Genomic DNA, 26,930 nt, shown 5'->3' with positions numbered 1-26,930 from the left:
ATTTTTCCTTCACCGGGGGAAAAATGTCTAACAGAAAAAAATGAGCATGTGAGGTAATTCCTGAATGCTGTGTCTGCTTGGTTTGCAAATGGGCCCCACACACTGGTATACCTCCTGCTAGTGGAGCCACAGCAGACGTGTTGCTCTTGGGCCGAAAGGGTTGTGCAGAACTATTGCCAACAGTATGTGCCTGATCCACTGTGTTTTTAAAGCACGGTACGCCAACCTATCCTCAGGGAGGGTCAACCGCGCTCATAAAAGTCCCTTGTTGTGAACATGGCACTCAACATACTTCTCTCTGGTTACAATGGACAGAAAATGGCTTGTAGCAAAGGCTTTGTAGGCTCTTATAGGCGCTGCCATAGCCCAGAAAGGGTAGGGAACCAAAGGGTGAGAGGCTTGGTGACTGCATGTTGGGATGAAGAAGCAACAGTGGTTTAATTTTCTATTAGAGTTGCTCCATGCAAGCTGTGCAAACTTCCTCTTGCTAGACAAACATTGTGCAAAGGGCAACACGTTGTTGGTGGGACTCTCCCATGTGAACAACATGAGCTGCAGGGCCCAGACAGCAGCCAATGGAAACACACCTGGCCTCCTTGGAAGCATGTCCTGATACCTGGGCACCATATTTGTGCCAGAAGGACCTCAGGAGAGCATCCTGTGCAGGACAGCAGCAATGCCAAGCCTTGTCCTTGAGCACTTCAGGCCCAGTGACACAACTGGAACAAGCAGTGCTGGTTGAATTTGCTGTGTATTCCCTCTTCAACCTGTTCCTGGGCAGTCATTGCAGGTGGCAGTTAAGGCAAGGCAGCACTCTGGGTGCTTGTGGTCATTGTTGCTAGGAAAGTACAAGGAGAGCTTACATGTCAGGGCAGGAGTAGAAAGAAGCTGGCTCTTATGCTGAGATTCTCTTGTTAATCCAAGAGATTCACCCACAGAAAACCACTAATGACTTCAAACCATAGTCCAGTGGCGCCCTGGCGTCCTCAAACTGTAAACAGAAGAGAGAAAAATAGATCTGATAAAGAGCAGCTTGGCTTGGAGGCTTGGAGGAATGTTAAGTGCATAGTCCATGGCAGCAGGAACCAGCGTGGCTGAGCACAGACCTTGACTCCAGGACTGATACAGCACCAATTGCGTATGTCTTTCTCCCCTGCTGGTCAATACTCATCTGCCCAGCTGGTTCCTCCTCAGGCCCAACCTGGCCTTCAGCTATGACACCCAATCCAAATGTTTCAAGGCTGCCCTTGGAAAGCAAAGAGCTTGGCACCTTGGGAGGTGTGGCCCACGGCCTTCGTTCCTGATGTTATTTGGTTCCCTAATTTTGGAAAGAGCAGTGGAAACAATTAGGTCTCTTAACTTCTCCGAGGCAAGATCCAAATACAGAAAAGAATACATCTCCCAGGCAGGGAGAAGTGGGGAATTAACTGCCTTCTTTTGGATGAGATCAGAGAAAGCTGATTTATGAAGCAAAGAGAAAGCAAAGTGCTTTTATGGGTAAAATGTTCCCTGCTTATTTCCCTTCTGTCAGACTACGTTCCTCCCACGCTTCTGGCTGCAAGCTTGCTCCTTGGAAGCCTGTTTAAGCATTTCAGCATGTGCTGATTTAACTGGGCAAGGATTCTGACAGATCTTTGCAGAAAACTTCACAGGAGTTGCTAGAGGTGACTGCCTAATGCTGACCTGGGGCACATGGAGGAGGACCAGGCTGGTGAGCATTGATCCTTGTGCTCTTGCAGCTCTCTCTGAGCACCAGGCTCTCTGAAGATGCTCCTGATGGTCTGCTGGGCTGGGGTGCATCTCCCCACCTGCTTTTTCTCCTCCCTTGAGGAGTTATGGGGCTCTGATCCATGGAGAGATGCTGAGAGCTGAACCCTCACCAAGGCCGGGGGCGTTTGGTTACTGCTCAGCTAGGGCAAGCGAAAGCAGAACGGGAGAGAAATTCAAGAGGTTGGGTGTGGAATGAGAAAGCTTCTGTGAGTGAGTTTCCACACACGGGGCTTTCAGCTCCTGCCAATGTACATACAAGATGGATGAACTCAGGGGAACTTAGAGAGGCTTGTGTCTGCTAAGGGAGGCCATAACAAACCTCTAATACTGAGTTATGGGGTACCAGCTGGGACACCTGGAGCACCAATGGTCTAGCCCTGCTGTCTGCTCTGCTTCATGGTTCTTCCTGACAAAGATGTCTTAGACGCTGGTTCTGACAGGCCTACTACAAAGGTGCATAGAATGATGGAATCATAGAGTCATTAAAGTTGGCAAAGAACACTAAGATCATCAAGTCCAACCCATCACCACCATGCCCACTAAGCATGTCCCTCAGTATTGCATCCACACAGCTCTTGAGCACCTCCAGGGTTGTTGACTCCACCACTTCCCTGGGCAGCCTGTGTCAGTGCGTGAGCACTCTTTCAGATAATATTTTTTTCCTAATATCCAACCTGAACGTCCCCTGGCACAACGTGAGGCCATCACCTCTCATCCTATCCATCCCCTGCATCCTCCCACCCCACCCAAAATCACCGCTCTTACTCAGGTAGGCCCAGGCACCAGCACAATCCTTAGGCCTCACTAGCAGGAATCCAAAGAGAGCAGTGCTGCTGTACTGGGCCAGGACCAGAACCAGCCCCATGCTCAGCAAACGTTCACAGAATAACATCAGCAAAGGGGATGGAGTTTTGCCCCGTGGAGCTGGGCAAAAGAGGAGAATATCATTTTATCATAACAACAATGATGTCGAGGAGATCCCTTGCTCAGACCCTGGGCTGCGGTAGGTTTACAGGCAGGCAAGGCAGTGGGGGAGGCTAGGGAAGAGAAAGCCCCACAAATTGACCTCTCTCCCCCCTTTCCCCGCCTCTTTCTTTAAATCCCCACCTAGTCAGGAGTGCTCATTAAGGATGGCTCTCGTTTCCCTAATTAGGCTGCCCCCTTCTTTTCACGGGGCTCTGGACCTCTGCCATTCAGCAATAACAAGAATAACAAGAAACTCGTTATTTTACAACCTGGGCTAAGGAGGAGGGGTAAAGGGGAGAAGATGATAGCTTTGTGATGGGCTGCTCAGAGGAAAGCCAGCTTGGAGCAACCTGGGGTCTGTGGGAGGACCGAGGGAAGTGATCTGAAGTGGAAAGGGACTTATAGGTAAAGGGAGTCGTGTCAGCACTGGAAGCGTGGTGAAACCAAAGGACCAGGCAGAGATCTCTGCATTACCTTCACATATCGTCCTGCCCCAGGAGCGCACAGCCATGCTGGCATAGCTCTGTATGTGTTTCAGTGTTTTTCTGGATGAGAGGGGAACAAAAAACAACAGAAGAACACAACAACAACAACAAAAACCACTCGCCACCTTGCAAAACCAGCCCTCCTTTGCCATTTGGAATGAATTTGTCAAGAACAGCTTATCGTCTCCATAAATTGTCACAGATCCATAGCTCTGCTATTTTGCAGAGCTAAACATTTCAACATTTTATCCACATTACCAATTAAACCATCTTTGCTCAATTTATGCCTCATTTAAATAACTTATTACATCAGATATAGCTTTTTTTTTATAGTTTGGTTTTAAGTCTCTTTCTCATACTCTCTTTAAGACTCGTCTAAGTCTTTCAAGATGTTCTTTAAAGCCCTCAGACCAAATTAAAACATCATTCACTGGAGCTTTGGCACTTAGCAGTTTCTCACAGATCTGGCAGTTACCCTTTGAAATACCTCGGGAGCAGAACAAATGCCAAATGGTGTCAGCCCCGACTTACACACGAACATTTTCAAGCATGAATGTCCAGAGTTACGCCTCAAAAATAGGTGCAGACATGTAAGCCAGTGGCCCTGATTTTTCCGAGGTGACGAACATCCTGCAACAATGTCCTGAAGGATTTATGGTATCAATCACTTGGATTTTGCCTCTGAGGCTTTCTTATAATGATGGCTCATATTGTTTTCTAAATTCATGTTCATGCCTTAACTCAGTTGCATCTGCTAATGGGTTCAGATTGTCCTGATTGTAAATAGACAAACAAATATGTATCTGCTGGGACCAAAACTGACTGTGCCAAACCGTTGTTAAACCCTCTTCTCTTCCTCCCACAAAGAAAGAGAGAAATCAGCCAGAAACCCAAACAAAAAAAACAACCCCCCCAAAAAAAAAAAACCCCCAGTCTTCTCAGATTTAGACCAAGGCAAATTGGTTCAGCTGCTGCATGACTTTCTCATGGAAGATGTTGTTGTGCCCTCCACCCTCCCAAATCTGTGTCACCTGAAACGTTCAGCAAACTCACATCAATTTTGTTGAATTACTCTGACTGAAAGAAAAGGAGCCTTGTGTGCCAGGAAGAGAAACTCTCATCCTCTTGCTTGACCCTCAGGCATGTTTCTGCAAGGCTTCTCCATAGATACACCAGGCTCAGACAACACTGTTGTTCTGCCTTTGGCTGTAACCAGTTTTCTCCTGCTAAAGAAACATCTGGTGAGGACTGGGGCTGCAGAGAAGACATCTTACAGCTTTGTGGACAGCCTGAGATGTTGGAGCCTGCTCCAGCACATTCAGGTTTTGCCTTTTCCTGATGGTAAAACATGCCTTTACTTTCCCAGGTATCCTGGCCACCCTCCCCAGAGAAGCACTTGGATGTGTTACTTGTGCTGACCCCCAGCCAGAGCTGAGAGATGTCTTGACCACAGTGGGTTGGAAGAGACTACCCTGGATCACCTATCTGGTTTTGCATCTCCTCTCACTCCTCCATTCCAAGCAGAAACATATGGCAGGTATCTTCACAAGTGCAATAGGTCTGTGCTGCACTTGGAGAGGAGCCCAGAAGTTACTTCCAGTGTCAGACCTGCTGTCTGTACCAGCACGAAGTCCCATTTCCCCCCCCCCCCCCCTTCTCTGCTCAGTCCCTGTTGCCCCAGGTGCACGGTCCCCCTTTGTCCCCAAGGAGTACATGTGTCCAGTAGGATCACAGTTATTGTTAGGACACCTTGGCCGGTGTCCATGCTGGTGGTGGCTCTGCTGAGCCGGGAGCAGCCGACTTTTCTCTCTGCCTTTCAATGTTTGGAAACAGTGAGGCTGCCAAGGGAGCTTGTCTCCTGAACTGCACTTCCAGCCTCTGGAAAGCGAGAGTGAGCCCTGAAAAGCCTGGCAGGATGGCCGGGTGAGCGTGCCAGGGAGCCGGCTGCACAGTGCCAACACCATCCACTCCTCTGTGTGACCAGTGAGAGAAAGATGGGGCCAGGGAAAGGGGTGTGAACGGGTAGCAGGGGAGGAGGGAGAGGCTGGAAAAATTGCACAAGGCTCCTCGGGGAGAGGCTTTTCATTTCCTGCATTTCTGCATTGGATATGAAGGCAGCCAGGGATGGGGGCCAGTGCTGTGGGGCTCAGCCTACACCGGCATGAAGGATAGAGCAGAGAGCTGGAACTGCAGGGTCAATGGGGCTTCCCCATAAATGGTTCCCTTGGCCTCCTGGTGCCTACTGAGAAGGTGTGGAGGCATCCCTAGGTGAGTCAGCAGTACGTACCAAGCGTTGTGTGGGTGATGTTTTGTACCTGGGATGTCCCTGGTGAAGCAAAGAGCAAGTCTGGCACAGCTGGCAGTCTGCTCAGCCAGCCCATGCTGCCAGAGCTGTTTTTGCCCCAGCCATTCCAATCTCACCTCTGAATGAAAAAAATAATCTAAGAAAATACCAATAATAAAGAAGCAGGATGCCTATCTTTGTACCAAAAGAATTGCAGATACCCCATGCCATGCCATACCATGCCATGCCAGCAGTGGCAGAAAGATGGGTCCTGCACCATGCCTGGCTCTGTGCTGTGCTGCTGCTGAAAAGGTGAGGACCTCCAGCGCATGCTGTTATTTCAGACAAAGTGGGCGAGTGTTTGCTGAAGATGCTGTTCCCATCTTGCCCTCCTGCCTGCTCTCTTCCTCCTCTGTTCCCGTGTTTCGGTTCCCTCCCACCCCTCTCTCCTCCACTCCTCCACACAGCGGGATTAATCCATCAGCCTGGCCGGGAAGGAGGAGGGGCGAGGAGCCCGCACTCCACTGAGCACTGGAGAGGCCCCCATTCATGGGCCAACAAAACCGGGGAGGACTCTTGGACTTAATCAGCCAAGGAGGGCTCCAGCCCTGTAGACAATTAACATCAAAGCAAGGCAGGAGAAAGGGGAGACGAGGCAGAGAAAAAGCCTGGAAACCCACGTAGGAATCCTGACTGACAGAGAAGGAAGCTGGGATGGGAAGACAAGAGGGAGGACTCAGTGCAGGTGGAGCTGACCTACAGTAAGAATCATAGAATGGCCTATGTTGAAAAGGACCACAGTGATCATCTAGTTTCAACCCCCCTGCTGTGTGCAGGGTCACCAACCACTAGGTGAGACTGTGAGAGACTTTGTGAGACTGTGACAACCACTGTGAGACTGTGCTGAGACTTCGCAGTTCACAAAACAGCTTCACCTATGATGGAGGTGGCATTGCCTTCCCTACCACCTCATTAGTGCTGCTGAAACTCCGCCGCTGACAGCTGGATCTGTAGGACTGCACCAATCCTTGCTGCTCAGAAGTTCGCTCCATAGCCCCCATTGGTTTGGAATATATCTAGGGGTGTATATATATCATGGTGGTTAGCGTGAAGTCATCAGTGTGGGAATTGGGGAGTACTGGCTCATGGGTTTTGAGGAAACCGTGTAGAGATAACACTCCAGTACAGACTGTAAACAGAAATCAGGGACAAAGATAAGGAAAAACTGGGCAAAAGCACTGTCAATATGAGCTGCCTCTTTTAGTTGGAAGGTGACTTTCCTATAAAAGAAGAAAGGAAAGAAGCAACTGTCTTTGAATTGCCAGATAGCCAATGAAGCACTGTTTCCATACTAGTATCTATGCCACAATTTATCACTCAACACAAAGTAACATATGTTTTCATAGGGTGGATGCCAACCCGGGAGACATTCAAGGTCAGGCTGGATGGGGCTCTGAGCAACCAGATCTAGCCGTAGGTGTTCCTGTTCATTGCAGGGGTGTTGGACTAGATGACCTTTAACGGTCCCTTCTGCCTCAAATGATTCTATGATTCTATGATCTGGAACATTTTTCAGGGGTGGGCAGGGGACAGGGTGATATCCATCCCACACTGGGCATTGCTCTGCACAGCTGGTTGGCATCGGGGCAGTATCAGCATTGGACAGGCAGGCATAGGAGCAACTCCCAGTGTATCATTTACATCTTAATTGTAGCTGTCTGGCTGTGAGGGAGGACGGGAAGGAGAGTGCAAGGCCAGCCTTAGCTTTTGTTTCATGTGCTGAAATTCCAGGCCCCTCTTTCCTTTCTCCCACCCACCCTTTTTGCACAGATAGAGCCACCCACATGCTCACACCATGCGTACTCCCACTGCGTCCCATCGTGGCTCTTCTCCAGGAGCTGCTTCTTGGGAGAGAGGGGGTAGCCGGGGTTGCACTGAGGTAAAACAGTTTAAAACCAGTCATTCCTGTAAATTCCTCCTCCTCCTCCTTTGCACCATCTCTTGAGCATCCCTCCCTCTTCCTCAGCAGGTACCTGTGAAAAGCAACCCTGTCAACAAAACCTCAGCAGGACCGGCTTTTGGTCTCGCTCCGGCAGCTGGTTCCCATTAACTGTTCTCAATCACGGAGAATTCTTTCTCTCTCTCTCTCATTTGAAATATTTTATTATTGCTTTTCCTTTCTCTTGGTTCCTAAGGAGAAGAGGGGGAGTGTAAGTGCATTGAATTAAAGAAATGGAATTTAGAGCTTGATCTTATCACTCCTGTGTGGAGTGCCTGTGAGTTATCAAACAGCTGGAACATTTATTCCCTCCCTAAAGTGCCCTAGGAGTTACTCCTCATCTTTTCATCCCCTCCATGGCCTCAGGTAGGATCTGCATGGATGAGAAAGGCCGCTGTTTTCCCTCTCCGTCTGCTTAGGTGCAATTAAATGAGCCCAAGAGTTAAAATGGCCTGGTTACCCGTGGTGGGAAGCTAAGGGGAGCAAACATGAACACCCTGGTTTTCACTCCTGAGTCCCTAGGTGGGATCATCAAAGTTTGCACAGTTCTGTTTCCATTAGAAGATGCTGAAGTGAGCAGAGGGTGGTAAAATAAAAAAGGGATTTTGGCTGGCTAGTAACCAGGGTGGGAGTGCTTCTTCCTGCAGAGAAACGGAGGTATATGACTGCAAAACCCCACCATTTTGCTAGGACTGATTCTGGGCTTTAACAGGTGAAGCGATCCCGGTGCTTGGATCTGCCACAGCCCCAAATCTAAACAGAAATGGACACATACATTTTCTTTTGTAGGTCATTTTGCAACCTCTGCTGCTGTTGAGGAGACAAAGGGGACATGAAATCACATGCTCCTCTATGAGAAAATGCCTGCACTTGGTCTTCTCTGGAATTCCAGCAATCTGTCTCTGCTGCTTGTTTCCATCTTTTTGACTGACTGCGGCCTGGTGCAGTGTCTGCAATGCTCCTCTTGGGACAAGAGACACGTTTCTCTTCACAGCTTGTTAGTAGGAATTGTCATATCATCTTCAGCCATCTGAGAAAGTGCCCTCCTTGTCCTCTGGCTTGCAGCTGGCTTGTGAACAGCTTCCCTGAAGGGCTGGATGGCAAGGAATCCTGCAGCTCTCCTGCCTTAGCATGGACACATGAGAAAGAAATCAATCCTGAGTGCTTCGCAGTGGGGATATAGTGCTGGAAGGGATCTCCTGTTTTACCACATCTCGTCCCTTGCTATTGTCAGCAATCACATAATGCAATCTTTCTCACAAATACGAAGCTCCAAACAATCCTAACAAGTTTTAAGGTTTCACCCACTACCCCAATTAGTAGGCTACTCCAGAGCCTGACAGCTCTTAGGCTTAAACCATTCTTCTTATTTCCAGTCTCAATTTATTCCTGGCTAGAGAATGCCCACTTGTTCTGCTGCCAACATTGTTCCAAGGCTTAAATAGCTCTGCTCCCTCCCTGGTGTTCATCCCTCTGATGTGTTTACCAAGAACAATCATATCCATTCTCAGCCTGAGTTTTGCTGGGCAAAATAATCAACAGTCTCCTCTCCTGTGATAGACACTCTCTTGGTATTTCACTCACCATCCAGCTAGCCTTGGTTTGCATCTTCTCCGTTCTCTTCCAAGCACGGATGGGGAGAACCATAGACCCTTTCTCTTCAGCCTGTGCCCAGGGAAGAGTTCTGAGTAGCGCTGTGGTTTCTGTCGGTGCCACAGCAGCCAGAAGGTTCAAGATGGTGCTTCTCTTAAGCACAGACTGCTTTTCCCAGTGGAGTCAGTTTTCAACCCCCTGGTGCTGTGTGGGATGCAACCCTAACTTGGAGTGGTTTCTTGATTCTGCTACAGAGTCAGCCACCCTGCTCAGCTCTGAAGCTATTGTTGCTTCCTGTAACACATGCAATACTTGCTTGCAGAACTGTAGGTATAAAGTTACTCCTGAGGTTTTGACTCATTTGGTAGCGCTGTTAAAGCTGGATCTCTGATTTCCCAGCGCAGCGAGGCACTCTGAGCTGCATCACGGGATGGCTTTAGCAGAAGGTTTTGTTTATCTGGTGGTATTCTTACAGAGCAAGAGATCCTGCCATGCTTTCCTGGACGCTCTGAGTTCCCTTCAACAGGATATTGAGAGGCTCAAATAAAACTATGTACGTGAGTGTGTGCTTTTTCTCTAATTTAATAGGTATCTGACCCTCTCTCTTCTATAACACTCCATTTTTTCTCTTGTGAAAGGTGTCTTGAGTGGAGATGACAGATTTTAGTCCTTGGGGCAGAGCCTGCCTCTGGCTGCCTGTCACCTGCTCTCACTTGACATAAAGATATCTAGGCTTTGCCTTATGTATCTTCTGGCCTGCAGTGGACTTTTCTGAGCAGATGTCCTGAGAGCTGTGAATCTGTGCAGATGTTTCGCCATGACCGTGGTAATTCAGAAATAACAGTTTGTGATGCTGGGAGAGAGGTGTTGAAAGGCAACCCTTGTTCTGCATGCTTTCTGCAACGTCAGAAGTGATGGGCTACAGAAGAAGTCTGCCCATACCGATAGCTGTCTGTCACTGTTTTGTACACTGGTAACACCACTGCTTGTGTGTGCTGTCAAGATCCTATATTGTGACTCTGAGGCATGCAAGATCTCAGTAAATACCCCGCTGTGTAGAAACAGCCCAGCACAGAGATCTGAGTTTTTGAAGGATTCGCTCCACACTTGAGAAAACAGGTCTTTCTAAGCAGTCATTGGTGGCACAGACTGAATTGGGTTCTTCCCAGTGCTACACCAATACAGCTTTTGTACAATGGCATGTTTTCTATCTGCACAGGGAGGCTGAGGTATAACAGGAAAGAGCTGCTAAAAACCTGAATGGCTTCTTTTTTTCCCCCTGAAGTCTTTTGTTCCTGAAACCAAAGCACAGTAAATCAAGGGGTTCTCCCTTCTATGCAATTGAAGTGCTCTTTAAAAAATAAAACAACCCCCAAAACTACCAAATCCCCAAGTCCCTGAAAGGAAGAGGAGGAGTAAAAGATGAGACCTCAGAGAGGATTCATAAATCACATTGCAATGGACCTGGTGCAGATGTTTCTTCATTCAACCCACCAGGCAAAGTGCAGCACCATAGTGGGACTGAACAGCCACATGTGAAAGCAGACAGAAGACAGCTGACTTGGAGGAGACATGCTTTCTCCAGCACATGTAACACATGCTCAGTCCCTACCCTGGCCTCTTTTGGTTCCTCCTGCCAAAAAATAAACAAGCCGGATCAAACCTGTCATGGTCTGGAAGTCTTCAGCTAGCCCTTTTATTTTAACGTGGTGTGCATAGTCTGGTTTCCCAGTGCTTAATACCTTGTCATGGCACTGAAATACTGCTGGATCTTCAGTTGTTGGGCTGCAGCATCACACCTGGCTGTCCAGGGCGCGCCCTGGCTTAAGGCAGCAGGACGCAACAAGGAGTGAAAGAAGTGGCTCCATAGTCAGACCTTTTCCAGCATTTTGAGGGGACTCCCTGCTGAGTTGCCTAGGAAGCTCCAGCCCCTCAGCATGTACTTTATCCCGGAGAGTACTGAAAAGCACCCAGGTGCCCCAAAACAGGCCAAGGGCTGAGGTGAGTAGCTAGGACATGGGACAGAGCCAGCCAGGAAAGGCTGGTGACTATGGGGCTGGGGCCAAGCAAGCCCAGCTCCAGGTGACCCTGGAGGAGAGGGCTGCCTGATGCCACTGCCACTGGCTGCACAAGCAACAGCACAGTCAGTCCCCATATCCTCAATCCCAAAGTGCCCTCATTCACATCAATGAGCTTCACGGCTCCTTCCCTTGTTCTCCAAGAGACCAGGTCACAACTGATAGGAGAAAAGTTCACGCATCACCAAGCTGACTTGAATCCAGGAAATGGGAATCAAGAGATGGGCAGCCACCTTGTCTTTGTCTCCTAACAGGCAGAGAAGCAGACACGCATCATATGATGCAGGCATAGCATTTTTTTTTCCCTTTGATTTGTCCCTGTTTCAAGAAGCGGGGAGTCATTCTTATTGGGTTTTGTCCTTTGTGTAAGGGAAGGAAAAGACATGTCTAGAATTCCAGCAGGCTTTGGGGCAGCCAGCACCTGGGTGGTGCATTGTTTTTTAAAATGGTCTCCAAAAATAACCAGGACCGCAAAAGGGGAAAAATTAATAACGATAATTAACTGGTTTCCATCTCCAAATGCTTTGGAGACATGAGCTAATCAGCCCGTAGACACATACAAACACACACAATGTCTGTAATTTATTTGCTCTTCTACTGCCTTACCTCTTCCCCCAACAGAATGCCCACCGAGATCCCTATCAGACAGAACAGGTCTCTTTCTGCCCCTTCTGCAGAGGCCTGACAGCCTTGCCCCTGCTCATACTGCGCTGTGTCTCTGTCAGTCTGTCTGTCTGACTGCTTCCCTCCCCTGCTGGCCAAGATCAGATTTCACCAAATGAATCACAGTCTCATGGAAACTCCCTCAGATCTTTGCCAAGAATCGCAAAGTTGATGAAAATGGGACTCACAGCCAAATGGAATTTAGCACGGTTCCTTACTGGTTCCAACCAACTGGGATCTCATTGCAGTTGGTTGCTTCTAGTTGTCCTGTTTCCATGTTCAGCCTGGCACATCTCCTTCACCCAGAGCGTTGTTCCCAGGATTATCAAGTTCATTACCAGATGCTGCTCTGCATCTCCAGGGCCCTCCTGGGAGCTGCACACTGGCTGTTTCATTTCACGTAGGGTTGCTTTTTTTGCAGTTAAGAGAACTCATTAAGACCAAGTGCCCATCCATCCAGATCACCAGTGTGGGTTTAAGCATCTTCCCTATCCTCAACAAGGCTATTTTTTTATCTGGTACAGTTCCGCCCTTAATTCCTTCTCCAATGACTCAATGGCTGTGCTGATTTCAACACCTGGGCTAGCAGTGAAGGTAGCCACCAGCTGAGAACCACAAGTCCTCTCCAATGGGAAGCCCAGGCTCCACATGGGACCCTACACAATGTTACTTTGCTTCTGAACCTCATTTTCTTCACCTGTGAAGTCAGTGTAATAAGCACTTCCTCTACAAGATGGCCATGAGTGTGCTGTGGAGTGCCACTAGGGACCCGAAGGAGAGGCCCTATCCTACTTCAGGCTGCTTGTCTACTTTGCTCAAATCTGCTTGTGTTGTGTTGTCTGCACATGCAGAAACTAGGCTGCGCCCCAGGTAGCTCCTTGAGGAGCCGCTGAAGAAGGAACCTTTAAGGTACATAAATAGGAAGGTCGTCATCTCCAGGGCTCCCAGGTGCTCCAGCATCTCCAGCTCTGCCTCCACAAACAGGTGTCTTCCCTGGAGTGGGCAGCAGCCAGGGCAGGCAGCGTGTTTCCTCAAGGAGAAGGCAGCTCAGCTCTGCTGTAACCCCCTTGCCTGAGGAGGACCGCAAACCCTTATCAGGATTCAGCCCCTTGCTGTGAGGAGGAGTGATTGTTTTCCTTTCTGGGTCTCCCAGCTCTCCCTCTAATGCTCTGCTCTCTTTCTCTCTCATCTATTTCCTTTGACGCGGGTCCCAGGCCCACTGCCAAGTCTCAGATCCATTAGCGAGGTGCCTCACTGACTGAAGCACAAATCAGGATGGATCCGGGCGCAATTAGCAGCTTCTAGCACCTCATCTGGAAGGCATTAGCTTGGCTTTTGGGGGAGGGGGTTATGAGTTGGGAGGAGAAGAGAGAAATAAGAGGGAATGGATATAGATGCCAAACAGAAGAAATAAGCTATTTCTACCCCTCTTAGGAACCACCATCTAGCAACTGACAGCAGCACACAACCAGATGTACAGTTGCCATAAGCAGGGAGCTCAGCTGCTGTACCAGGCTGGTAGGCCTCACAGACCTATAGGTCTGACAGGATGAGGCTATGAGGTCCAAGAAGAGGCCAAGACAGCATAGAGGTGAGCAGTCTGGCACAGTCTATGAGTGATGACTCTCTTGGCTTTCCCTCACACCTGTAAGTGCACTTTGTCCTAACTTGTCCTTATCTTCCTATAGTGCTCTGCTCCACCTGGCTCTGAAATCTGTACCAAAATCCCACTGCATGATGCTGTGGTGTCTCTCTTACACTCGAGGAGCCAAGACAGACCAGCACATGTTGGCCCGTAGGTGTGTTGTAGATCCAGAAGACACAGATAACAGTTCATGTCTGTACAGAATGTATTGGTCTCAGTATTCTTCCCCAGCCTTGTACATAACCTTGAAGAACGACCTGGTATTGCTCTCAGCAGAGGCAAAGGCCAGTCCTGCTCCTCACCAGCTTTCTTCGGGTAGATGGATGCACAGGAGGCTGTGGCTTTTAGACTGCCTCAGCCCTACGCTGAAGGGACAGGGCAAGAGTACTTACGGTGGAGCCGTCACGCTCTCAGAAAGGGCACTCTGTTTTCTGAAATAGTGCGTGTCGAGCCGGGGGAAAACCAAACACTATTCACTCTCTCATGCTGCAGAGCTGCTAGCCTGCAAGGCGAGGGGCCTGGATTCTATTTACTCACCTGGGTGCGATCCCACCGCTCGGGCGCCAGATAGCCCATGCCATAGCTCATAGGCTTTTCCCCTTCCAGGGCCACCTGCTGATGGCCAGGGGCTGGGAAGCCAAGGCGTCCTCTGAGACAGTGATCTCATGTTATTCCTGCACAGGCAGCAGCTGGAGGTAACTGAACACATACCTCAGAGCAATTTTTCTTAGGCTGGTTGTTGCCAAACGGAGTCCTGCTGGTTGGTGAGCTCATGGAAAGTGATCTGCACCTGGGCTCAGGGGCTGTCAGCTGAAACGGTGGTGACAGAGGTGTGGGGCCACGTGGGGGGAAGAACAGGGGGGCTGGTATTTGTTGGATTAAGGAGTTTGTGATGTGTTGGTACAGCCAGTGTGCTCTGTTGTTTCCCTGCCAGCAAAGACATGTATGGCAAGTTGGTGAGATGGCAGCAGGGGATGTACAGAACAGGATCATGCCTTACCGCGTGCAGAGCAGGCTCACCCTCTGGCTGCACGCATCCCCTGTGCTCCTGACTGGGATGGAGGAAGAAGGCCTGGTTTCGGTTAAGCCTTCGGTCACACAAAGATGCCTTTCCTATTACTCTTTTGTTTTCCCTTCCTAGTAACGTTCCCATTTAACTCTTCCAATGCTCCCTCGGGGTGTCGCTTGCCATGCCTAGGGACTGGCCTTGTGGGGGGGGGGTGGCAATTCAGGAGCTGCTGTGGGGTCCGGGGCTGGAGGCCCCAATTCTTCAGTAGGCTTGGGGAACATGGGCACATAGTGGGGATGGCAGTGTTGAGAAGGGCTGGAGAGCTGGGAGGACAATATGTCAATGGCACAGTGCTGAGTGTGGTGGAAATACCTAAAGAGTCAGTCATGGCGTTATCATGGCTGAATTTGGCTCCAAACTTCAGATCTGTGAAAGGGTAGTCGGGGGAGTGGGGGGGTGGAAAAGAAAACATGCAAAGGCCTTTTCAAAACCAAAGACCACAAGAAAAAACTTCCTATAAACAAATCAAATGGAAATATTTTTTTAGTTCTATAAACATTTCCCCTTGAAGTGTTCAACCCAAATATTGCATCACTGTGCTAAGACATAAACAAAGCTTACAGTGAAAGAGATGCACACCAACAATAGACTGTTTGCCTTGTCCAGGCTGTGAGAAGTGCAAAAAATAAACAAACAGGGTGAAGAGTGACAAGCAGAAGAGAGAGATGTCTGAGGAGTGCTGCTCTGAGTGTGCGAGGAAGGGAAGAGCCCCCTCCTCAGTTCCTACTGAGTTTCAGTGAGGAAATTCAGCAGCTTCAATGTCCTTAGGAAATCCCTGCCCAGCAAGTCACAGGACACTGGCCAGATCTGTTTATCAGAACAGGTAGCCTCTGGGTTTTCCCAATATATTAACCCTTCGTAAGGGGGGCAGCAGAGGGGGCAGGGGCTGGGGGCTGGCTGTTGGTTTAGAGGCACCATTGGAGGAAGGATTTGGCACCAGATGAGAAAATGTGACACATCCTATAGGCACACACCTGAGGCAGTAGTATAAGGAGATTCTGGTTGCCTCAGGGCTGTCTTTTGTTCTGTTTTCCTGGGGTATAGATGCCCCTAATCTGGCACTGGCACATTTCTCATGTTTTGGAGACATGCTGTAACCCCTCCTCTGTGCTGGGAGGCCAAGGGAAATAGGCAAGAAGCTGCCCAAGCCATGCTGGTAGAGGGGGATCCACTGTTATTGCAGCTCATGCAAGAGACATGGGTGGCTTAATGCCCTCCCTCCATGAGTACTCAGAGACCTACCACTCAGTGACCCTGTCCAAGCAGCCTGCAGGGCTGTGTGGAACAGAAAAACTGAGGAGGCCATTCCATCTGCCCAGTCTCACTGCTTAAGATTCTTGATGCGTGCTTTGGGCTCAGCAGAATGACTTCAGGTGCTGCTGTAAGAGCTGATTTATGAGGGGAGGCCAGAAGAAGAAAGGGCCTCACACATTTCTCGTGTTACACTGCTTCCATATCGGCGGGCACTCAGAGCACCTATGCCTGAGAAGCGGAGGCAGAATGGGGCCCAGAGTGAGGCTGACTAACAGACAGGATCAAAGATCTGGAAACAGTAAGCAGGGCTGGTCCGAAGTAGTAGGGCCAGAAGTTGTGATGTAGGCTGCGTACAGCTAAAAACCACCAGTTGCATGGGAAAGACTACAGCCATTCTGCCTTGCACAAGGAGCCGTGGGCATGGCAAGAAGGGGTTGCATGGCTCTCGAGGGTGCTGGGAGCTTGCAAGACCTCAGGAGGTGGTCCATGAGTGAAGTACAGCATCCTCCTCCAAGTCCGTTCCCCCACACTCATGCCTCACGCAATATCTAACACATGCAGCCAAATGAAACGGCGGTGAATGAAAGCAGCTGGGAGGAATGAAAACAGAACACCAGGATTTCAAAGCTTTGCCTGATCTTTATTTGGCTGCATGTGCTGGCTGCTACATGGTATCGTTCCACTAACGAGTCTGCGGATTTTTGGTAGCTTTTTGTTTCTTTTCCTGCCCCAAAAGGTTAGTTTGTTCTCTGGATTAAAAAAGAATCAGGAACGCTGAGTTGTGTAACCTTTTAAAGCTCATCCAGCCCTTGTCCTTGAAAACTGTGTGTGCTTTTGAGCAGTGCGGCCTTGGTATCTGCTGTGATTCCTTTCCAAAGCGAGGTTTCTAAAGTTACTAAGAAATGCTTTCTTGCTCCATAAAAAGCAATGAAAGTGCACGTGTGCAAAGCCTAATAAGAGAACAAACCTGGTGTTGCGCACAGAGGCACTGAGCTGTAAGAGCAGCTTTTTGCAGGCTTGCAGACTGCAGGAGGGTGACAGTGTTCAGTTTCATACAAGAAGTAGCATTTGGTAAGAGAGTGTGTCAAAGGGATACTGAAAACAGGCAATGTGTAACCAAACTAAGCCAACTTGGTGAACCTCCGTGGGGGCTGGCTGAACCCTAGCGTGACCCACCATGCTCTGCAGGCTGGGCTGTGGGCTTGCAGATTTTTACCAGGGATTTCTTCCAGGCTGTTTCTCTGTGATCACTAATGGAGCCCATCAGAGCTGCCTTTTATTAGCACTGCACGCCACAGTGAGTCTGTTCTGCGGTGGGTTAATCTGTCAGCTTTCAGGCTGGGGATAAGGATGACGGCAGGGTAGGGGCATGGGGACAGGCAGGCTGGACAACCACTTAATGAAAGCCCACTTATTGGAGGGCTCTTCAGGCAGAGGCAGAGCAATCCGTAGCAATGAAAAGAAGGAAGGCAAGGCAACAGGTGTGTGGGGAAGTGGTGGAAGAGGAGAGATTATGGGTAAATAACAGCTGAATACCTGGACTGCCACAAAGAGAGAATGCAGTGTAAAGGGAGATCTGCATGCCTTAAAGTGTAAGCTCCCTTGCTGATAGACATGACAGGCAGCTATTTAAAATCACTGCAATTACTCAGGGACTGTACCACAACCAAAGTGATCTTTTCAGCCTTTAGCATTAACCTGGAACAGGTCTTGGACGCCTCCTTATCTTGACTGTTGATGTTTGTAAACCCCAAATGACTTACTTCAGATTAAGAGAATCAGTAAAGAGTGTGAAATCCTAAACATAGTGCAGTCTGCAGTGATGGGTATTAGGCTCCCATTGACTACCGCAGCACCAGGTAGCAGCACTGCAGCACCACATAGCATCTCCACAGAGAAAAGAAATGGTTCATCTCGTATGAGAAAAAACCAGGCTGCTCACAGAAGTGGTGGATTCACTGTTCCTGGAGGTGATCAAGAACCGTGTAGATGTAGCACTGAGATGCATGGCTAATGGGCATGGTGGTGATGGGTTGACAGTTGGACTAACTGGTCTTAGTTGTCTTTTCCAATCTTAATGATTCTTTGATTCTATGATTGGAAGCTGTCTGCAGTTTTCCCTCAATATTACACCAGAAACTGTTTGTATTTGAAAATAATATGTCAGCAAACGTGGGATATCTATGTCTGACATCACTGAGCTACTCACATCCAAGTCTATGTCCCTGACTTGGGCTCTAATGGTGAAACTAAGCTGACCTCAAGCTGGTTTAGTTCACTCTAGCAAAGACTTCCTAATATAGCCAGGCCCTATCTCTTGTCGCCCTGTCCCACCCCCTTCTTTAATTTGGCTCTCATGAGTTTTGATGACTGAATTGCTTTCTTCTTTGTTTCTCTGATTACCTTCTTAATCTTCTGCTCCTGAAAGATGCTTAGATCCTCAATCCCTGTTCAAATACACTTTTCTTTCTAAGCTTTTCACCAACCAAACAAGGTTTTATTTGTTTATTTAATTTGACATGCCGGGAGAGAAATGATCCCACTTCCTATGGATTATCGAAGTAACAAATAGCTTTACAAGAGGGTAAACAAAGTAAAACTCATGCTGAAACTCCTTTGAACCAGGGACTTCCATTCACTTCCCCACTTTGATTGGAATCTGCTGCCCTTGGTCCGGCCAGCCCCTGGAGTGCAGACTCATGGCCTCCTTGTCCTCCTGCCCTCCTTCATCGGAGTCACTATGAGTTTCCCACAAGGCAGGCACATGGCTGTGTGAAGGAGAGCTCTCTCCGTCTTGCCTTTGGTTCTGTAGCACAGTGCTTCCCATCAGTACGCCATGTTTGCAAAGGTTAAGAACTAGAAAAATGCGGGGGCAAGTCTAGGAGTCCTGATGAAGGTGGAAATGCTGCATTCATTTTTGCTGGGTGTATTTTCTGACTCAGAGGCCACTGTGGAAGCATCACTCTGTGCACACAGCACCTGCAGTACATGCCTCTGAAAAGAAAGAGGCTTGAGTTTGGGTTAAAATATAGAAGAGCTTGGAGCCAGCAGTGCCAATGGGCTCCCCCCAGGTTAACAGCCCCCAGCAGCATGCAAGTCACAGGTTTTTGGGGAGCTCAGTCCTGGGGGCTGTATGCTGTCCTTCTCTCCCCCACCCCCAGCATCCTGTTCTGTTTATCGTTCCATCTGTAATTGGAAGGCATGTGCGGATGAATTAAACATAGCAGGGCAGATGAGAAAACTCTCCCTCTTAGCTGGCTGAATGAGCAAACTTAACTGAGCCTGTTACCCACTGAGTATCGGACCGACATGCCAGGGTCTGGTTTCCTTTGAGCTCGCCCTTTCATGCGGAGTCCCTCAGTGCCCCCCGCCTTGCTCCACACAATGTCAAACAGCTGGAGCTCCTCCGGCCCCGAGGAGGAGCCTTTGCATATGATGGCAGCAACAGTGGGAATTTTGCCTGGGATTGCAGAGGGCTGGGGCTGAGGATCAGGATGCTCTGGCAACTCCCAAGGGGGATGATTCCCCCCCTGCAAGCCACGCCTGTGCAAAAAGCTTTCAGGGAATGGGGCTAAAGGAGGGTGTTTGGGCTTTCTCACTGCTATGAACTTCAGCAGGGTCAATGGCACCCTAAGGGAAGTTCTGCTGGGTGGTTGGAAAGAAATGGGTGCCAGCCCAGAGCTAGTACCCTCAGCACAGCGAGAGAGTGGATGTCTACAAGCAGAACTGCTGCTGTGTCATCATGTTCACAGGGGACACAGCTGCACAAACCATCATTCTGCTCCATCCTCTAGGCTTTTTTTCAAGGGAAGAACAGTAAAATGAAGGGTGCTGCTGCATCCCACATTTCCTCCTCCCCAGGGATATACAGGGAGAGTAATCCTGTAGGGCTGCAATCCCCTTTTTTCCCCCTACCATTAAACAAGCCCCAGGGCAATTCTTTGCACAGGGCAGCTTTAATTCTTCTCCCTCCTCTCTCTCTTTCCACCTCAGCAAGCCTAAAACTCATCAGGCCTAATTCAATTCCTGTCTTAATTTTCAACAGTTTATGACTGCTCTAGATTAGGAAAACACCGTTTTCAGGCAAGACAGGTGCTAGAGGGCCCAGCACTTGTAACATTAGGCCACTTAGTGAGGTGTCTACGTATGGATTTAGCACCTAAGGACCGCGCTGCTGGGAAACAAAAATGTTGGAATCTAGGAAACTATTTTTTAGAAGATAATTATACAGTAACTCCAAACGTTACCCCCGGTGACCCCAGGATCCCGCTCCCTCCTGGCACAACCGCAGTGCCCGAGGTGCCGCCCATCCCACCTTGGCGGCAGTGTGGGTCAGGGATGCCCGGCTGCCATGTCCCCGCCGTGCCATGGAGCCCCGCCGCCCTCACCCCAGCGGCCGCCTCGTCCTCCCTGCCGCTCAGGCCAAACTTTTTCGGCCCAACTTTCCCGCTTCCGCCTGCCGGGAGGAGTGTGGTGGCGGCTGCCGTTCGGGGTAGGCTGCGGTCAGATGATGCCGGGTATTGTTACTGCCGGGGTGTGTGTGTGTGTGTGTGTATAGGGGTGGGGGGGACACGGGTTAGCTGGCGGCTGCTGCCCGGCTTTTTAGGTAAGGGGGTTTATTTGGTATTTTCTCTCTCTCCTCTGGCTCCTCCTCTTCTTCCCTCCTCCTCAGGGGGAGGGGAGGAGGCTGAGGAGCAGGAGTAGCTGGAGCAGGGAATTGTTTGGGAGTTCAGTCATCCAAAAGCTGTCACCCGTATGGAGGGTCTGGCTCCCCGTGCCCCAGCTCCCCTTCCCTCCTCCTCCTCCTCCTCCTCCTCCTCCTCCGCCCGCGCTGCTCTCCCCGCCGCGCCTCCGCTCTGCATATAACCAGCGCCAAACACCGCCGGCACCCCAAGTCCAGGGCCCCTGCCTGACCCTCCTCTTCTCCCTAAGTCAGACTTTCTCTGTCTCTTTCTCTCTCTTTTTTTTTTTTTTTTCCTCTCGTTATTATTTCTTTCTCTCTCTGTGTGTATGTGCTGAATTCCCCGCAGATCCGGCCTGGAAGTTCCCAGCTCCTGGAGTTAAGCCTCTTTGTTGCTTCCCTCCGTTTCGGGCACGGCTGTTTTCCCCCCCTGCCTGCTGGGCCTGAGCCCCCGGTGAGTGAAGCAGAGGGGGAGTGGGTTGGGGGGATGAACTGGGGGCAGCTGTGGGGCACGGGGCTACCCCCCTCCTCCTCCTCCTCACGCCTCGGTGGTGGTGGTGAAGCTTTGTGCTGGAGTTGGGGAAGTTGCTGTCGGGATGCTGGGAAGGGGTCAGCGGACGCGCCAAGGAGCTGACAAGAGGAGCAACATCCCGCCAGCCAGTGCCATGTGGAGCTTGGGGTTGTGCTGGTGCAGGTGGGGTTGGGGAGAGGGTCATCCCCTCCCAGACCTTCCTTCTGGGTCAGGAGGGTTTAATGGTGGGCCCAGAGCGCGTACATGCTGTGGTGCACTGGCAGTTTGCTTAAACCTTCCCCAAAAGCTGGGTCTGCAATGTCTCCCCATCCCCACCACCAACTGGTCACGGTGGAGAGGGGGTAGCTGTGCGAAAATCCGTGTTGCTTCAGCTCTTGTCAAAAGCAGATGGGAGTTTGCAGGCAAGACTTGCAGCAGAGTCGTTTTGGTGTGTGCTGTGTGAAGGGGTTGTGCTGCTGATGCAGAGAAAAGCGTGGGTGGGGAATCCGCGAGCACAATTTCTGTCCTTATGCAATTGTAGGTTTTTAAGTCTGGTGCAAGGACAAGGAGTGACTTGGGTTTGGGGTGGAGATTTTCTGCTTTGTGGCGGGATGCTGAGGGACTTGTATGTGCCTCCTGGCTGCTTGGGCTCTAACCCTGGCAGGTCCTCTTGGTGGTGACCGCAAATGGAACGTGTGCTGGGGGCAGAGCGGGATGCAGGATCGGTAGCTGTGTCCAAATGAAACCTTGTGAAATGCCTCACAGATACTGATGCTTGCTTTGAAAAATTACAATAGGCTTTTCCCAATAGCCCCAGCAAACAAAATATATTTAATAGAAGTTCGTGTGTCCTTGAGCACTTCCTCAACTAATTCAGGTACCCCGAGTGTGTATTTTTGATAATATGCATTTGCAATCTGCCATTACATTTCTTTTCTAGTGGGCTAAAAAATAGTCACTGGAAATATTTGGAGGACATGTGTGCTTTTTGCAAATAGGATTTTAACTTAGTTTTCTTCTCTTTTGCAACTAACTGCCTTGATGTGCCTGTGTTCAGTGGAGGGCTCTTAAATATATATGCCTATCTACATACATGGACAAGACCTGTTTTTAATGGGTTGGGTATTGAGGTTTATGGCTCTGGGAAGGATTTCAAGCAGAAACATTTCACAGGTTTGCAAGGAAGATTTGTGCTGTTTATTTAAGTGACCTAAAGAAACGAAGGTGAAATAACTTCCTTTGCTAATAGGAGTCATCTTGGGACCTGCTAAAGTAAATAGGACAATTAGGGAGAGCTGTGAGCTCCCCGCTGAGTGTGTGATACTCTCTGACAAGAAATAAACAGTTTCGTTCTATGTACTTTTCTAAAACACCCGTTTCCCAGATACAGTTGAGGACTTTATCTGTTGTGCACAACACAGACAAGGTGTCAGTAAGTGTTTGCTGTGAGGATTGAAGTCAGCAGTCCTCCCTGCTGGTGTACTTCCCATTAGGGAAAAATGAAGCAGGTTCATCTGAAGGGTATGCAAAGTCCTCGCAGATTTAGGGAATGAGTCCTGTTTTCTCCTTTTCTAATACACATGCATAGACATAGGACCATTCTTTGTGAGAAATCCCAGCACGAGTAGCTGAATCCACACGCTTTACAGGTGAATGTATGTGCTACGAAATGGCATGTATGTCATGGGTGCTCTGCATTCCCATGGACTGGAAAATACAGCTTTTCTGTATCATGTACCGACTTGATAGCTCAGAGAGGACAGGGCGAGAGGCTCTAAACCACTGCACAGTGAGGCTGGGTGCCCCATGTGTGCCGAGGTTTTCCAGCCTCTTGGATATAAGACTCAACAGCTTGGAACTGCGCTTTTTCACAGGACAGGTGAATTATTGCCCTCTCCATCTCACTAATTGGATTTCTATTCTGTTCTCAAAACTAACAGCTCTTTGTGAGCCGGTGGAGCCTCCTGTCCAGCGTAGATCATGCAGGTGGGCTCAGGAAAGCAAGTAGCCTGCGTGGTCCCCATCTTACCCAGAGGTTGGAGGGGATGCTTCCTTTCCTCAGTGAAGAGCAGATCTGGATTTTTGTAGTTTCTCATCACTGTTACTGGATGACTACACTTGATTTAATTGCCAACATAAATCCACCTGTCAGTGCTTCCTGGCCTCTTCCTTAATTGTGTGTCCTCACAAGCACAGTCTGAGACCCTGTGTGACAGAGCCCTATTACTTCTTCTGCCTGGGCTGATGAGCAATAGAGGCAGGAGGGCACTTTTCAGATGGAAGCACAGGTTTGGATGTCAAGTTGCTAGGACTGCCCACAGCCAACGAATGCGCACTGCACAAGCTTAAACAGCTTCCTTTGTAGCCCCGTGCCTTGGTCTCCCATTGCAGAAAATGGTACAGAGCCCTGTGCAGATGGGGTGAGAGCTGTGGCGGGGCAGTTGTTGGAAATATCATGGCAGCCAGCGGCACCAGCCCTTGTGTCTCTCAGAGCAGAGCTCCAGCTCAGTCAGTGTCAGTGGCTCAGGCCACAAGAAGCTGGAGCAGCAGCAGGCCAGTGTAGCTCTGGCTTAACAGAAGTTTCTTGGGCCGGAAATAATGGTAGACTGGTCATTCTAATGCCTAACATTGATTGCCTTGGAAAAGTGGGGAGCAATTCCCTTGGACTTCTTTTTTGTACAGGGATGTTTCAGCACATTACTGCTGGTGTGTTATGGACCAGGGACTGCAGATCTCTTGGTTCAAACCGTTGCCTTCAAGGCCAAAAACTTTGCATTGCAGAGTCTGCTGTTGGGGTGGGATATCCCACAACGCAGAAGCTCTCTTGCAAAACCTTCGCAGACTTCCTGTTTCTGGTTAGACTGAAAACATCCTGAGGGAGAAACCTGCTGCTGTGTACTTTGGTGCTCCTGTGGTCAGTTCCAGCTTAAAAGGTTGTGGCTTCTTCCAGTGCCCCAGGCCACAAGGAAGGTTTGAGAAGAGCATCAAATAAAGGAGCTGCAGGTCCTGGTGAAGATCACTTTCCATTTTTCTAAGTGTGTTTTGAGTGAGCGTTCAACAAAATGCATCTCAAACGTCTTTTTCTTATTTCCTGCTCTTTGGTTTCATCCTTCTTGGCCCCGAATCATACAGCAATTGTTTCCGTTGCTTCGTTGGCTGAACGCAGCGCTCAGAGCTTTGTTTCTGGAGGCAGCGCTTGCAGGATGGGAAGACGTTAAAATTTGCTTTGTGTGCATATTTGAGCTTCAGAGTTTTTAAAATCTCCCCTCTGTAGGAGCGTGGGCTCCAGCAACACAGCTGCAGGAGTGGTGGTGGAGAGTGGAGATGAAAATGGTGTGAGCGCGGTGGGAGTGAGCTGGCTGAGGAGCTCACAGAGCTGTTGTTGTGGGGGGAAAAGCCCACAGCGCTCACATGGTTCTGAAGGGTTTTGTACACGGACAGGGAACAGACCACTGCCTTGAGGAGCCTGCATGCTCCTTTTATTGAATGGCCTCTTTTTTGTCACTGAAAAAGGCCAAACGGGCTGAGGGACTCAGCTGGCCCCGATGAAGCTGTTAGCAGAGCACCTGGCGCAGTGAGGCTCTGTGCTGAGAGGGGCTCTCGGGGCTGCTCTCCTGCCTTGCAAGAGTGCTCCAGTACGAGCCAGAGCCAATTTATTTTGGCTCTGGTGGGACCTATGGAGGAAAATGTGCTTCGGGGAGCGTGTGGGACGTGCTCAAGCTTCTTCGCCCTCTCTGTGGGCAGCATGCCAGCACAGAGGTGAGAGCCAAACTTTACCCTTGCTTTCAGCTTGGCTGCTCTGGGGAAGCTGCTGACCCGTGGCCAAAGCCTCCCCTAACCCTCCAACTATAGACGTGGGGAGTGCAACTGCACCTTGTGTCCATGCAGTGGGTTGGAGGCTGGCTGGACCGAGTCCAAACCACGCAGCAGCACGTTGCCCTTGTTAAAACCCGCTGTTGTTGAGATCACAGGGCTTTGGGGCTGTGGGCTCTCTCTGTGTCTGTGAAAGCCAGATGGTGGCTTGGAAACCAGTCACTTGTGAGCTTCTGTGGCATAGGCGGTAAGTCCTAACCCCCATGGTTGCAATGCCATTTTTGTTCAGTAGAGTCTACAAGATTAGCCAGCAAATCCTACCCTTACGCAGAGCCATGGTCTTACAGCCCTACCAGCTGCAAGGAAGTACTCACTGGTTGCAGTGTCAGTGAATCTGAACAAGCTTGTGTGTCACTGAGCCTCTCTCTTGTGTTGTTTTCTTTTAATCAGAGGAGTGGAGAGGGAAAGGGTGTGAAAGGTCCCTGTTAGTGTTGTGTCTTCAGCTTTGAAAAAGACAGGCAGAGCTCTGTGGATCAGTATGTTGAGTGTATTAAGAAAACTTACGCAGATATAAACCTACAGAGGTAATATTTGAGAAATAAACCTCAGGTGTGGATACACCAGCCTGGAATATAGCATTTATGTGAAAAAGGCACATGCCTCTGGTAATGTCACTATGGTTTATTCTTCTACATTTAGATAGAGCAGCTACCTTTACTTAGCCATGCTTTTGCTGTAGGGAGGTGAGGGGAGCTGAGTTCTGCTCTCTGCCTTGCAAACCTTTGCCTACGATGGGACAATTTGGTCTTTGCCTCAGCTCCCCACCTGCAGAACCTGCGAGTGGCACTTCCCTGCCTCCTGGCGGTGCTGAGGGTAGATCTGCTAGAGATGCAAAGACACGGTGGCTTTGCTGGCTGCTGAGAAGGCTCTCTGGTTAGGACCACTGTTGGTTTCAGCAGAGAACCTCCTGTGGTGTTGGTAGCCCGATGGGAGGCTCTGCGGTCACCTCTGGGGATATCCATCCGTGCATGCGGGCTGGATGTGGGCTCTGGTTTTGGTCGGGAGGGTAGGCTTGGTGTCAGGCTGCTCTCTGAGCTTGACCCCTGGGGAGTCTAGCGTAGGTAGCAGCACTGCAGCTGCAGTGAATTTATGACTCCAGCCAGCCGTGGTACAGAGAAGCCATTGTAATCCTATGTACTGTACAGTGTATATCTCAACGAGAAAAGTGGCTCCTGTTTTTTTTTTTTTCCCCCCCTCCTCTCCATCCTTTCACGTCTGGCTTTATGAAGTTCCACCCCTTAAATTGCAAATTTGGCCTTATCTTCAAAGAAGGCCTTTGGTGCCAAGGTTTTAAAGGTGGGGAGGAGGCAAGAGCGAAAACATAATCCATTAACAGCCCAGTTGCCAGAGAAAATGTTTTTTAAAACAAAATCTGAAACTTTAGTGTTCGAGATCCAACGCCAAGATTGAATACAAGTATGGGCCTTGTCCCCCAAGAGTGACAGCGCTGGGAATATGCTGGCAGAGACCATGGAACGAGGATTCTTGTGCATGCACGCACACAAATAGACAATTATTTGGAAGCCAATGGAGCTCTGGATGCCGAATAATAATTTACTTCATCTAGCGCCTTCTGTTCCAAGTTGCTCCCCAAGCTGCAGCTGATGTGGAGAAGCCTTCTCGCTGCTCCAGCCCTCTGCTGGATGGCAGCCCCCTCTGGGGCAGCATGGCAGTGCTTGCCTGCACATTCCTCAGCCCTGGGTGGTAGAAAGGGTGAGATGGCCCCGCTTCTCCAGAGCCTGGCACTGTCAGCAAGCGATTCCTTTGGGGCCCCTTGAATCTAAGATGATGGGAATATGATTTATTTTTTAATTTTCCCAATGAACGCTGCTCGTTTAACCAAACACACGGTCTGTCAGATTGAAGAGGCGGGTTTGAATCACAGTAAAAGGGGAGGTTTTCAAGAACACACTGGGTGGGATTTTTCTAAAGCACCTGGGGTGACTTAGTTATACTTAGTGAGATGTGTGCGTTGAGGGGCTGGACAGCTCTCACCTTGCTTTTAAATACAAGGTCACTGTTGGCACATATGTGGGATTGTCCCACTGTCACCAGCGTA

The 26,930-nt window shown here is 49.6% G+C and overlaps 1 protein-coding gene across 5 annotated transcripts in view; it reads left to right on the top strand.

Moving 5' to 3' along the window:
• The window catches only part of BOC (BOC cell adhesion associated, oncogene regulated), an 89,049-nt gene that overhangs the window by 25,234 nt on the left and 36,885 nt on the right, over positions 1-26,930 (top strand). For 2 of the 5 annotated variants that reach the window (XM_015875587.2, XM_015875577.2), the window contains exon 1: positions 20,465-20,941. The exons of 1 other annotated variant lie outside the window; for it this stretch is intronic. The gene's annotated coding sequence lies outside the window, so the exon portion shown is untranslated. Of the gene's footprint in view, positions 1-20,462; positions 20,942-26,930 lie in introns of those variants that run through there. 2 more of the 5 variants (XM_015875551.2, XM_015875570.2) reach the window with 2 other exon arrangements.

This window comes from Coturnix japonica, chromosome 1, assembly GCF_001577835.2.
Source record: "Coturnix japonica isolate 7356 chromosome 1, Coturnix japonica 2.1, whole genome shotgun sequence".
Classification (NCBI taxonomy): Eukaryota; Metazoa; Chordata; class Aves; order Galliformes; family Phasianidae; genus Coturnix; species Coturnix japonica.
This window is presented reverse-complemented; position numbering and strand designations above follow the sequence as displayed.